We start from the raw sequence: 15,422 nt of genomic DNA, 5'->3' as shown, positions 1-15,422 counted from the left end.
GTGTTTCTGTTACCGAAACACCCAGGATTAAAACCGGTGACAAGAACGCTTATTTCAGTGTCTGGTTCTGCGCTGGGCCTTGATGATGCACAGAGCCTCCGGAGAAAGCTAATGCTAAGCTAAACCTCGAGTCATCACGTGAAAACGAGAAATATGCACACATAAAACCACCACACACATAAAGAACCGTTTAACAATGATCACACACGGAGCCTGCCTTGTTGATTTGGAAGTTTATTGCTCACATTTCATCTACAATGGGTCATAGCCGAGTGGCTTTCTCCCGGTGCTAACAAGCTAGCCGCGACAAGCTAACGGGAAAATTCACTGAATACAAGCAGCATATTATGCATTGAAAACGTCACTAAAACAGGCAACTGCTTGAAGCAGCCTTTATGATGATCACACACGGAGCCTGGCTTGTTGATTGTGTAGTTTACTGCTCACATTTCATCTACAGTGAGTCGTAGCCGAGTGGTTTTGTCCCGGAGCTAATAAGCTAGCCGCGATAAGCTAACGGGAAAATTCACTGAATACAAGCAGCATATTATGCATTGAAAACGTCACTAAAACAGGCAACTGCTTGAAGCAGCCTTTATGATGATGACACACGGAGCCTGGCTTGTTGATTGTGTAGTTTACTGCTCACATTTCATCTACAGTGAGTCGTAGCCGAGTGGTTTGTCCCGGAGCTAAGGCACTATTAGCCGCGACAAGCTAACAACCTTCACCTTCACAACATTCATTGAAAACAGGCAGCATATTATGCACAAATAACGTCAATAAAGCAGGCAACTACTCGAAGCAGCCTTTACGATGATCACACAATGAGCCTGGCTTTACACATTTGTGGTTTATTGCAGACTTTTCATCAACAATGAGCTGTAGTCGATTATAACAAGCTAACGGGTAACCTCGAAAAACCACTGTCCACCTGCACAGATAATGTCCGTCTTTGAATCGTATGGGCTCCTGCAGATCCTGGTGTCGTCCATGGGGGTATAGTTAGAGATCCATAGGGCATGGCAGATGCAAAGAGATAGCCTCCAAACAGCAGTTATTTTTCAGGCAAGAGCCCCTTCCAAGCGTCCGGTGTGGAAGGTTCGTCTCCAAATAATATCCTGTGTGGCCATTGTTCACAAAGTGATAAACAGTAGATCCTTCCCAACAATAAAAATTAAAATGCACCGATCGTAGTTTCAATACAGTTGAGACAACGAGCGCAGTGTTGTTGTGATGCCACAGACAGCGTGTGGAGGGGGCGTGTCGGAAAGGGTCAGAGGTTCTTAAAGAGACAGGGGCCTATTTCAAGTCATTTGCTACCGCCATTTTGAAAGAGCAATTTTATACAAGGCAGTTATTCTAATTTACTGCATTGACAGACCAACAGAAGGTTTCGTCATCATTGTAGTGTGCTAGAGACTGGTGCTATGTGGCTGAAAAAAGCATAATACCCCCTCTTTAAGCATGATAGGCTCTCACAGGTCAAACTAAAACCTGTATTTACCCCATCGTGAGCTAAACAATGTTCATGTCTCGAGAGAGAAATAGCTACAGCGTCCACTGTGGCGTGGATCAGCCCGCTTGGCGTGAACTTGAAACAAAACAAATGGACATGTTCACCTCCAACTCCCTTACAACCCCTCTCCAGGCCGGGGAGTCGATCTGGTTGGAGGAAAAAGCGTGTCTCTACCCTAGTACTTCCCCCTTAAATGTGCTAAGTCTGGAGTGGCAAGCTCACAAAGCGCGCTCCTCCTTAGCGCAAAATGTTATGCTAAAGTCTTCGTTTTGACACACAAAATTGGGCCCTTTATGTTTAACCCCTAGATACCGAAGTTGGGATCAACTGCTTTACTTGGCCACTAGGCCGCGTTTCTGAGATGTCTGCTCAGAGTTTGCGGTATATTTGTGGTAAAGATGATAGAAAGCTGATCACATCGTTTCTATTGGACTTTATTTGTTAGCTTAGTCTTACGAGTGGCATCGTCTGGCTGAACTAAAAGTAGGGAAACTCTGAATTGTGTTGTTTCTTGGCGAGTTAAAAATACTATGATGATGGTAAATCTTGTTTTCATTGTCTCTTGTGTGAGTACATATTCCCAGTAAATAAATAACACCATTTATGAGCTTAAGAATTTATGAGCTTAAGAATCAAACATACATACACAAATATACAGTGTTACTGAATTTTATTAGTAATACATAGGTTGCCTTTATAAAAATGAAAAGGAGTTTTACTTAGAAATGAGTCTTAGCCATCTGTAAACTCCGGTCAATTACAATTTCCTTACATGTACGTCTGGGTTTTTAATCTCAGTGGCCGCGTTACTTCGGTTGAATTTCAACCTGCCATGGTGACGTCAAGCATTTGCGCCGCATTTGCTGGTTTTAGTTTGGCAATGGCGGCAGATATGAAAGTAAAGGAAACTCTTCAATCCGTCCTGGCTCGGCTCCCAAATTTCCAAAATTGAAGCCTTGGCATACGCAAGGAATGCTCCCAACAGCATAGCTGATGGCTCTCTTCACTGACTCGGTCTCGGGCGCATTACATACGTCACGTCCAAACGTTAGCAAAAATCAGATCCAATCGTTTCAAAGGAGTTCACCCCTCCCACATGATAACAGAGCTCAATTGTGAATGTCCAGACCCTTGTACGACATGCAATGAGTACGAAGGTCTGGTAAAACCAGGCTAATATAGTAGTGCAGTTATCTGATGAAATTGTCTCATGTATATTTGAATATATGAAAAAGGTCGCCTTGGCAACGTGAAAACAGGAAGTGACCTCCCTCTCTCCTGGTGCAGCTGAATTGTTTGCCTTTTTCAGTGAATTGTTTGCCTTTTTCAGCGAACCACGTTGTTTTTCTGGATACTTTTGTACGTCTTTACTGTGTTTTTGTGGAGGTTTGGTGGATTTGTTTACTTTGAGAGTCCAAAATGGTCCTGAAGAAAGCAGCTTTTTGAAGGTAAACAAACTGCTAGCTTATCAGCTAAACCCATTTGAGATCTACAAACATCTTCTTCTGAGACACTGAACAGTGAAGAGGCACCAAGAGCCCCCACACCTGCAGCACGGAGGAGGCGTCACAAGAGGAGCTACAGGAAACAACAAAAGGGACCAACGAGGAGATGGTGATAGACTGTGGAGGGAGCTGTGCAGGAGGAAGAGGAAGGACAAGGTGGAGCTGACCAGTGCAGGACACCACGCTCTGAGACGGGGACAAGCCCAGGAGGCGGTGCACCGTTTCAGATGATCAGAGGAGACAGAGGGCAGCTACAGTTTCTCCATCCTCCAAGGTCATGCGGGTGGAGTGGCTGAAGGACAAAGAGATCATGGACCCGGCCGAGGACAGGAACTTCTACATCACCGTGGACACAACCTGATCATCAAGCAGGCGCGTCTGTCCGACACGGCCAACTACACCTGTGTGGCCAAGAACATTGTGGCCAAGCGCAAAAGCTCCACCGCCGTGGTCATCGTCTACGGATTTCCCATCAACCAGTGCTCCTCCTGTGACCAAAACAGTGAAGATGGCGGCCGCGACACAACGATCTTTCACCAAAGAAGAAAAAAAAAGAGTGGTGCGCACTGAATGGGTGCTGCTGCCGGATGCTCTCTCATCGAATGCAATTTCTCCATCTGTGAGATCAATAAAGTATCATCTTATCTCTTATCTTATTTTATTCACTTACAGAAAACATGAAGCATGTGCAGAAAGAGCCCAGGCCGATGTGCTTCGGGGTAATTCAGCTCAACATGCTCCCCTCACTCTGAAGGAGTTGTCCTGTCGTCTCTGATGCTTCTGCAAACTGTGGGTGTAAAAGGCTCTTCAGCTCTGGAACCAGTGTCTTTGACTCATGCTGGATCCTTCTGAGGCACTTCAGACTGGCCTTGGGTCATTAGAAGATTAGCGCAATGATTATGAATTGTACATGTTTAGCTAAGGCTTTCTAATAATTATTTTCTCTCATATTTCTCTCAGCCTATTAGCAGCTCAACAAAACTATTGCAATCTTGTTTTAAGCTGGGTAAAAATTGGTTGCATTATTGGTTTAGGTTCAAAGATCGACTGACTGTTTCGTACATTTGTTTTGACTGACCTGCCACTATTCGAGTCCAGACTAACGCCTAATGTTGTATTTTGTCTTGTTTTGCCGGCGTTTTACATTTTATGTCATTTAATGTTGACATTTTTCTATGTTGTGTTTTTATGGAAAGCACTTTGGTCTGTCAAAGTGTAATTGTAAAGTGCGATAGAAATAAACTTTGATTGATTGATTATACATTGAGGTACTGTATATCCTCGTTGGCGTTGGTGTAAATTACATTACTGTATTGATAAATAAAGTACTGCATCTGTATTTAGCATTCATAGCTTTTCGTAGTAGTAGTAGTAGTAGTAGTAGTAGTAGTAGTAGTAGTAGTAGTAGTAGTAATAGTAGTAGTAGACAAGTCCCTAGTGCTTAGTATATTCTTTTATGGTTTGGAAACATGGATCGCTAAAACAGATAGCAAGGTGAAGCTCGAATCGTTCCAAAATCGGATGCTCAAAAGGATAACTGGTCGACGTCTTAAGAACTAAGACAGAAATATCAGTGTCCCAAAATCCTGAGTGTGATTGCAAAGAGAAGAGCAAAGTATTGGAGAAGGATTAGTCAGATGAAGGAATCCAGGATTCAGAAGATTTGATTAGAATGGAAGCCAAAAGGCAGGAAACAGGAAGGTGGACAGCGGAAGCAGTGGATGAAGCAAATCAAAGAAGACACCAAAGGCCAAAATGTGTCACTGACACGTCTGCAATATATGACAAAGTACAATTAGATCACGAAGCACTGTAGGCATATCTCGAGGCCCACTACAAGGAGCCCAAGGTGAGGCTAGTATAAGATCTTTGGCCAAGTCCTGCAGTACCCGATTACTGCTCCTCAATCGCTCCCCTCATTCCAGGCGATCTGCCTGGAAGCTCAAGCCTGTGGCCCACCATCTGAACAGGCCCAGGTCAGTGAGGCGGGATCTGGGGTGATGAGTAGTAGTACTACAATGCATTGTTTAGGTTACAGTATTGTGATTATTTTAGTGCTACCATTAATGGTCTCATACAACCCCCCTATATCGGCATACAAACCCTTTAATTATGTAGTTATGAAGCAATTCAATACAAAAATCTTGAAAATGTACTTTTATTTGGCAGCACTAATCCCATTAAGTCAAACAGAAATGAAGGTTATCATTTTGTAAAACATTTTCTTAAAACAAGAAAAACAATATAATTCAGTTTCACTTTAGAATCTTCACAAATCTTCTTCTATGGAAAGTCAAACTGATTAGTTATGCTTTGGAAAATTACTTATCTATAAACCTGACTACAAAAGAACTACCACAAACTGCCAGCATCAGAATGTATGTAATCATAATAAGGACTTGAGAGTACTTTTTTTTAACAGGTACAATATTCCTTTTATACAATGTTTATACAATGAACTTCAACAGGGTTTGATATTAGTAACCACATGAGTGATTTATATTTTGGCCTGTAACTTACAACGGCTACAAATGACTTTAATAAAATATCTTGGGTGTCAAACCTCTGTGCACTAAAGTTGCAGAAATGTGACACCAATACTGTTACTGCAAACAAAAGTCAAAGATCTGTCACCAACCTCCAACCACGACCTCTTTATTTCTAATATGTTTTGGTCTATTTCTAACACATAAAACAAGGAAGTACAGAGACCACACGTCTTGAAACTGTAGAATTCACTGTTGATTCAGATTCTCAGGTAACCTGGCTAACGCCATGCTGCTGTGTGCGCTCGAATTATTTCGAACTGCACAACAGCCTGGGGACCATGGCCGAAATCTCCGGTGGATTTGGGAACCAATCACAGAGCGAGGAGGGACGGCAAGACGATGACGCGCTATTCGATATATGGAAGCTTATAGTTTATTTACGGATAATAAAAAAAAAGTTTATTTACGGATCCAACGTGACAGCAGCAGACACGATGGTATTTTTTGATCAAGCTTTAGACCTTGTTCTAAATAATTTAGCTCAAAAGTCTACAGCGGGTACGTCATACGTCATCTCATACGATGATACGATTGGCCATGGCTACGTGCAGACGCACGAGACTTTTTTTTTTTTTTTCGTATCGCCCAATAAACGAGTATGGACGGTCGTAAACCACACCTCTCCTACGAGAAAATGAATTGGTGGTCCCCAGACTAAATATCACTTGTGATTTTAGTCTGGTGTTAGCCAGGCTAATTCTCAGGGACAATGACTCCAATCAAACTGATATTTTATCACCGTCTTGTTTCTGAGGAGACAAACACGTAGGCCTTACAAAGTACAGCTAAAGCCATGGTCCAGATTTCTAAAGTGGTCGCCTGTAACTGCCTGAAATTTAAAAAAAAGAAAAGTGCAGCTCTAGGAACAGCAAAGGAAGGAAGATTTAGTTAATATAAAATAGTTGCTAATATTCCAGTTATTTGTATTATAAGAGCCTTACAATTGCTTTAATCATTTCTAATCTGGTCCTAAAGGCAGACTTGATTTGCCAGAGACTATCGGATGATCAGTCCGTAAAGTCCACTGGGTGTGTCCTACACCTTATGCAAATGAACAGATGCCATACTCCCTTTTTGAACGCACGATCACATCAGATCGTTGGAGCCAGGGACGAGCAGAGTTAGATCCTGGAACAGGAATAACAGGTTACCCAACACAGAAAAATCCCCTTTGGAGTTTGCCAATTAAAATACACAGACTTTTTATTATAAACGAGCTGCTATTAATAAGGTAAGCATTTTATTTATTTGTCTTTATTCATTAATACTTCTCAACTTTGGGCAAGTGCTAAGTATACACTGCTCATACACACATTCCTTTCCTTCTCAGCTATTGCTATTGTTCTTTATTAAAAAATGTTTACCCTAAATTTCGGCCAATGAAGCACACCTTATTTTTGCGGCCTGGTACACGTACAGGCCGCACTTGAATATGAGCCGCAGGTGTTCATAGTGCAGTGCATCCACTCAGAGCGGCCCATGGTGCGGATGAGGAGGAAGAGACACCTCATCCCGGAGAAAGGTGCAGTTGCGGGCAGAGGGAGGGCGGCAGGGACAGCAGTGATGAACGTGTAATGGCCGTATTACAGTTAGTGGATGTGAAACTACCTGTATGACCCACAAACTCCCAGTAGTAGATCCAATTTACCCAACAACGCCACCCTGGGTTTTTGTGCCAGGGACACTTTCAAAGAGGACTCGCAAGTTCGTGACTGAGTGGACCAGGAAACGTTATTGAAAAGTCACAATATTTATTTTTATCGGTCAGTGTGAAACAATACAGTTGGATAGGTTCTATTTAAAAATACTATAGGCCTCATTCACACATAAAACCCAACATTTGTACAATAGACCACGTTTTCCAAAGCAGCAGCCCCCCAAATGTTCCAAGTCTGTGCCATATATCCTACCGGAGAGTCGCGCCGGTCCACGCGGTGTCGACTGGCTTGGCACGGCGCGTCAGCTGCGCACACCGGTGCAGCCAACCTGGGACCAGGGCAGTGTCCGCGCTAGTCTCTAGTAGTCTTTACACCGTATCGTTCGGATTGGGGATGGAGGGGCGAAGGGGCGAAGGGGATCTGGAGCCAGGTGAGGCGGGAGAGGGAGGAAAAGGGATTGGGGCGAGGAACAAAAACTAATGACGGGAGAAGGGACCAAGGAGGAAGGAGCCAAGGTAGAAGGGACCGACTGAGAAGGAGAGGCCCGCTCGGATTCCAATCCAAAGAAAGGTACATTTTTAGACAATTGATCCTATATGGCTGTAGAAAACCTGCGCAGCAGGGAAGAGCACACGTAGCCTACTTACCCAAAAGCGCTTCGGCGCCGCACGTATTTGAACGGAGAACGCCAAACGGATGGCGTAAACTGAGTGCCACGCTAGATAAGGAAACGCTAATTAGTGAACTGGAATTACAGATTACATTTAATATTAACTCTTACCGGAGTGTGGCACGAGCGAGGTGCGGCACGAGCCTGGTGTAACACCGTTGAGCGTAAAAGCACTCGCCTGACGCTGCGCACTACAACCAGCGCCAGATTAGGATACAGTTTTAACAAATGACGATATTGTGCACGGAGACGGCTTACCGGGACTTTGTTAACGGAGATGGGTGCAGCACGAGCCGCAAAGTTGTTCCAAAGTGACTGAGCCAAGCTGTAGAAGCGAACACACACGCTGTGCGTCAAAGGAAGCTGGAGAGAGGAGATTTGTTTTAGTACGACGGAATGAACGAAAGATTATTTGACACGCAAGATACTCACTGTAGAACGAGAACGCTTTCGGATAAATCGCTGGTTTTAAGACCAAATGGATCGGCAACGTTTGTTTGGCAAGGCTCCAGTCCGGCTCGTGCTGCTGCCAGCTCCCAGGCAGCGGGTGACGTCAGAGGCGAGAGAGAGCTAGCGCAGGTGAGGTACCCACCTCTTAAAGGCTCAGTCGGCACGCCATAGGCCGCCCGCGGTTAAAGGGGCCTACTACCACAAACGCGTAGAAAAGACATGCAGAAATGGCCGGTGTAGCCTACCTCAATGTGGAAGTTTAGGGATGTGACTTGTAACCTGTCTCCAGCTCCAGCTCGCATCATAACCCACTCATAACAGTCCTAATGCAATTATAGCATTTATAGCATAATAATAGAATGTTTCACCACTTTCAAGTCACTTTTCAGGATCACTGCCACAATAATGCACAACAATTTACCTGCGAGCTCTTAGGGGAAAACAGTATTTCAATTAAATCTAAATGCAGTCTGTTATCACAGATGTTTACTTTTTAGTTGCACTATACCTTGTAAAGTATCAGGCCTTTAAATTAATCCATAAATTGGTCTGCTCATCTCTAGCTTTTAGCCCAGGTCGTCATTGTAAATGAGTATTCTCAATTGACAATCTGGTAAAATAAAGAATAAATAAATAAATCGCATTTGGCTTGAATACAGTAGCCCAGCCGCTCGAATCCACTAAAGGAAATGATGTGAAATATTGGTGGGGACTGCCAGGCCTAAGTTGGTGGAGAATGTAGTCCTGACTCTACTGCGTCACTGTCAATAATGCATCACTGGGCCATCATTGTCTTACATATTTAACTTTTACTTGATGCATTTCTCACTATGGGTTGTTGAGCCCTGGCATTGAAATGGCTTTCCAATGGCATGCAATTATTATTATTTTTTTGTAATGTTGGGAAAAGTGCTTAAGAGTGTGTATGTGTGTGTGTTTTTTTAACATACATTTAAGTCAATATAATCAACTAATCAAGATTGTGAACAATTTAAAGAAAGGGATCCACGTTTAGAGCTTCTCAGCCCCCTTTCCATTGGATCGGACCAGTTCAGTTCACTTGTGACCGGTTCATTTGAGGGGCAGCCCCCACAACTTTGTGTTTCAAGTGCCTTTTGGGTAAAGGGTCTGAGTCGTTTTGCGAGTGGTCAAGGATATTATGCATGTGACAGGCAACAACCACAGCCTAATATCACTGTGCTATGACCCAGTGATCAAAACACCTTTGTACAATGAGCAAAATTTTCCAATTTTGGGGCAGAGCACTCACCTACAAAAAAAGACGTACTGTATGTAATTAGTCTATATTATGCCTTTTACGTTCAAAAAAATATGTCTAAATGATTTCCAAAACTAATTCATGAAATAGACTCTAATAAAGCCTGCCTTTGTTTGTTTCTTCCAAGCCCATACCAGCACTGGTAAGTCTTTATTTTATTTCTTTATTTGAGCAGTTGGGTTTTCAAGTGTCAGGTTAACAGTTATTGAGAAAAAAGAAAACACAATAATGCCCTAAAGGAATAGGCTTTTGATGTATACTTTTATCTAATGTTTTCACATCAAATTAGGCCAAACTTGTGAAGAGAAAGCTAACTTTGAACATGCAAGCTGACTGCTCAAGTCTAAAATACCTGACCAATCAGAGTGGTGACATGCCCCCCTCCCCTTTCTCCCCAAACCGCTCCAGACACCGGGGATGAAGTGGTAGAAGTGGTCTGTAGCTGGAGCGGTTTTGACCCCCCGTCCCTTTGGAAGCGGAGTGGTTCACTTTTGGCTGTGGAAACATCTGCAAAATGGTCCGGTCCGCTCCTATGGAAATGCCCCTCTCTTTGCATGCAACAATAATGCCATACAAATTAAAGTAATTAAAGAGAGTAGTATTTTTGTGTCTATTTCTTCTAGAAGTGAAAACTGCTTCTCCAGACTGCACAGCTGGTCTGTCCCTCACAAGATGGCTGCTGCACAAGAGAGATCCTCTGATCACATGGCTGCTGGACCAAGCAGATCACATGAAGGCCAGATTTTAGCTCACAATAGAAGTCTTAAGATTTTAACTTGGAATGTACGAGGTATTAAATCAAAAGAAAATGATGTTATCAGATATCTGAAAAAAATTGATGCAGACATAATATTTGTTCAAGAAACAAATTTAAATCCAGAAGAACGCTTAATAAATGACAAATATTACGAACAATTCGATATATTTTATGCATCATGCAGCTGTAAAAAAAGTGTTGCAACTTTGATTAAAAGAAATATTCAATTTAAGTTGAGTTCTAATCCTAAATCAGAATTACCTGAAGGTAAGATAGACGGTAGATTTCTCCTTATTGAAGGATCACTTAATGGAACACCACTAACATTGTTTAATGTTTACGGACCAAGTGAAGATAAACACGATTTTTTCAAAGGCATATTTCCACTTTTGGAAGATTCCACAAACATTATAATGGCTGGAGATTTTAATACCACCATGAATGCACCAATAGACCGCACAACTGGTGTACAGCGATATCCACTTTCGACAAATGAAATTAAAACTAACATGCAAACATATGGCCTCTGTGACAGTTGGAGAATGAGACATCCTTCTCTTGAAGACTACACCTTTGCATCATTACGGCACGGCACTTATTCCAGAATAGATTTCTTTCTTGTGAGTAACTCACTGATGCAGTACATCACAGACAACACCATACATGACATTTTAATCAGTGATCATGCTCCAGTCTCCTTAACAATAGGTTTTCATCCAATCACATCCCTTTGTCGTCCTCTTCCTCCCCCGAACACAGATCAAAACATAATTGCCCAAACTTTAGCAACAAAGTTCATTCCATATATAAAGCACAGCACACAGATTGGCCATTTAACAGCGATAGACAGGTACAGAAGACTCACTAAGTTAAAAACAATGTTAGAGCAAATTCAAAAAGACATCGTTGTCATTTCGTTATATATTGACTGGTCTGGTCTTGTCCGCACTCTACGTGAGTTTGAAAACGGCGAATCTACCATCCAGTGGGTGCAAGCACAAGACACAAGCACAAATGAAAATACCTCACAAAGTTTCAATCTTCAGCAGAGAGTCAGACAAGGCTGCCCTCGCTCTCTGGTTCTTCTTGCCATTTTGCTGGAACCTCTTGGTGCTGCGATACACCAAAACGACAAAATTCAAGGAATTACTAATGATGAAGGCACACTGTGTAATATGAGTCTTCATTTAGATAAAGTATTATTATACATACAAAGTGATGGAGTGTCAGTGAATGAAACATTAAAAACAATTGAAAAGTCAAACTGCTCAATTGACTTGAGAAGATCAACCATACACACACTGATTCCAGGAAAAAATCTATGGAATACTTTTTCTGACATACTGTTTTAGCTGTTTCTGGCTCTGTCACTAATGCTGCGTTTATGATGCCAAAAGGATCCTGCCAATAGTTAAATTTTAATGACCCATAGTTTGTTCTGTTGAAGCAGTGGGGAAAGTCAATCAGAAAGAAAATGTTGTTGATATATGTGAGTATGGATTAATCTACAGAAACTGATGTGATTCTATTGACTTGTCAGATACTGTAACCTCAATGGGTCTGTTTTATTTAGTTGCTACAAAGCTTCCCTACAACAGAACCAAAGTGAAATAATCACATTGTTAAAATATAAAAGAGGCAATAGGAGCTCCCATTTATTAAAATTCTCATTTACACCATATAATTTGCACATCGTCACAACTCTAATGAAAACTTTTATAAAACATGAAAAGAGACCCTAGTTTTAGTGCAGAATCCTTTCTCAAAGCAGTGGCAAGCCAGCCTGACTTACTCCATTGCAGATGGAAAAGGTCAGACTGTTTTCCAGGCAAACCTCAGAGTCCGGGAGTCACAGGTAAGCTCCATATTTCCATATTTTGAGACATGAACGCAGCATTTGCCACTCCTCCCTGACGCACACTCTTCCATTACCCATCAACACAGTAACAAGTTATGGATTAGCTAAAAGCCGTCAGAATAGCATATGATTTTTTTTTGTAGATAAATTAAAAACTTTTATTTAAAAAAGTCCACCATATCCAATAGCATTTGTGCCTAGTTAAGAATATCTGATTGGTCCAGTTAGTCTGTGTCCCACTGGGCCTCAAGCCTTGCACTCCTGCAGCCCCTCCATCTGTGAACTGCACTAAATTAAACCCAGTGAGGTGAGTTTTAATCCACAGGTCATTTTAAAATGTTTATATGACACGACATGACTGACAATTGAGCTATTCTTGCGTTGTTATATATGCATGTAACGCCATGTAGCGCTGGAGGATTTTCATCTATCGTCTACAAAACCCTCACAGTGGAAGCGGTGCCTTCCACTTTATTAATGGTTCAAGGACCACAATGTGTTGGCCGTCTCAAGATCACATGGCAAGTAAACTTCCCCTCCCGAAGACATCCAGCTTCACCTTTAGAACGGAGCTCATCTGCTTTGTTTTGGTGATAGTGTTCCTAGGGTTAAATTTATGCAACATGCAAAGAACCACCATGAGACGAGCAGCGGCAGGACAATATATCGGTCAGATAGAAGCTGCTACAGAAGGCCCGAAATAAACACTTAAAGGGACTGAAAGAAGGTTAAAGAGAAAACAGAGGAGAAAGCTCACAAAGGTAAGTTATATTTTGAAATACTACTGTACTTTCATTTCAACTTGAATATGTATAAATCTGTTGGTAATGCTAACAGCAGCTGTGTCCTGCCAGTCCTCCATAACAGCTCAGAATATTGTAAAGTAGCAGAAAGTGACCAACAGAAGTCAGATGTCATCCATGAAAGTTGTTGGAGGATCCTGGGAACGGGCTTTTACCAGTCCAAGAACAGAAATGGAACAAAGACTTTGCAGGACGTGTAACAAGCAGTCAGTAAGTTCATTTTTACCACCAGTCACTGTTAGGACCTTGGAGACTCTCGAGGCTCTTATATTTGAAGGCTCTATCTGCACTTTTATGGTCCAGAAACATCACAGTTGCATTAAGTATGTTCATGTAAAATAGAGATAAAGTGTGAAACCTGTTAATAGTGCATTATTTCACTTAATTACAGAGAAGTTCCCGACTGAGGATTCAACTGTACAGTGTCTTCTCCTGGTCCTGTTGGATCTTGTGGAGATCTCCTGTGGAGAATCAGTTTGTGCTTCAGGACCTCACGGGTAAAAGGTCAGCTCAAGAAAACTCACCAAACATATACACACGATCAATATGTCCCTTGTCGTCTGTCTTTGGACATATGTGTCCGTCAGTGTTTGTCCAATCAGCGCGGTGGAAAACTATAGAGCAGGGGTGCCCAAAGTGGGGCCCGCCGGAACAATTAGGTTGGCCCGCCAGAGAGTGACCTACTTTGGCCCTGCATCTGGTTAATGCTAACTCTCTCCCATTCATTCTCAATGGCACATATAGATGCAGTACACTTTATGGCCACCAACGTCAAATTGGGGGCGCTGTTTCACTCCTTTCGCAAAGTTAAGGAAACACTCTTCTGGTGTCTTGGTATTTGTCAGTCATAGAGCGTTGTAGCATCAACTTCCCAACTTTTTCCAATTGGTCTATTATGGCATTTTCTTTGCCTCATTCATTTATTTAAGTCAAAGTCACTGTAGGTACTGCAGGTACAGGCGGTGTTGTTGTTCTATATTGCTACAACAATTGATGATTTTGTTCCACTAAAACTTGGCTTTTGTAGGATACTATTTGCATAGATAGAATTATTTGCAAATGTATCCCAAAAAAGAAAATAAAGTAACTATTGCAGTTATATGTGTCTCGCGCTGACATCGCCGTGTTTGGCCCGCGACCTTTAGGCACTTTTTCATTTTGGCCCTCGGAGACAAAAAGTTTGGGCACCCCTGCTTTAGAGTGTTAAAATAAAACCAAAAGATGAGAAGAAATAGGGCGCACATGCAGATGATTCTTTATTGAATGTGTTTTTCAGAGGGATTTTTAATATGTAAAACAAACCAAAGATCAAGATTGAAAAATCCCCTGTGAAAAAACTTTAACCAATGTCAACTGATTAAATTCATCGATTATTATGAATTTGGCCTAGAAAATATGGGCAATTTTGGCAAACTTTATACATTCCTTATTTTTATATGAAAATCTACAGCAAAAGTTTCAAATTGATATCTCTAAATTCTAATTGTTTTCCCATCCATGGCCTTACCAAATCACGAGCATCTCTTCATGAAAGTATGTCTCTTTTAGAGCTCACTCTTGGACTCTGCAGTTGGAGCTCTCAGCTTTGAAGGATCGTCCTGCTCTCGGCTGCTGTGGAGACTCCTACAGACTGGATGACCGGCTCCACACGCTGACCAGCCTGACCAGTGCCACATTAGTCAGGACAGGATAAAGACTGGGCTCTTTTATTGCTTCAATATCCATGAGATTGAGCTGAACATACTTTGTCCTCTGTGCATTCCACTTTTTCCATTTTCTTTAACTAAATAAATGTACTTTTCTTGATTTGAGAGTTTTGATCATTTCTGTTGCATGTTTTGAATCATATCTGGTCTGGAGAAACATGCATATGACGTTAGCATTGTATGAGCTAACTGTTTTGTCTACATATACATGCGTTTCCAATGACATCACACATAGTTCCGGCAGCCATTTTGAATACCAATGCAGCATTATGCAGTACTACAACATATAACAAAATCTCTACTCAGGAGGAAAATGAAAGAACTGATTGACAGTGGCATTTCTATGTACTCGTAGTCATTGCTCAAGAAGGTAACAGTAAAAACACGGCCCCAGAGACGCACGTTTATGTGATTTAACCAGAAAATCTCTGTCTGTCGATCTACAGCGGGATTTACTAAAGATCTGCTTCACTCTGAAGACTAAATGAACCCATGAAAGAGGGTCAGAAACCTTTCTCAGTGATTTTTACAGTTTGTCATGTCAACAGAGTCTCAGTCTGAGTCAGTGTTTAAGCCGCTCAAGACGCTAACATGCTACCGGTTAGCAACTGTCAACCATTGACAGTTGATTCAATCAACTGTCATGTGTGGCTCACATCTATGAACAC

The sequence above is a fragment of the Gobius niger genome (genome assembly GCF_951799975.1).
Source record: "Gobius niger genome assembly, chromosome: 5".
NCBI classification, from domain to species: Eukaryota; Metazoa; Chordata; class Actinopteri; order Gobiiformes; family Gobiidae; genus Gobius; species Gobius niger.
The sequence above is the reverse complement of the archived record's forward strand: the minus strand, read 5'-3'. Positions refer to the sequence as shown.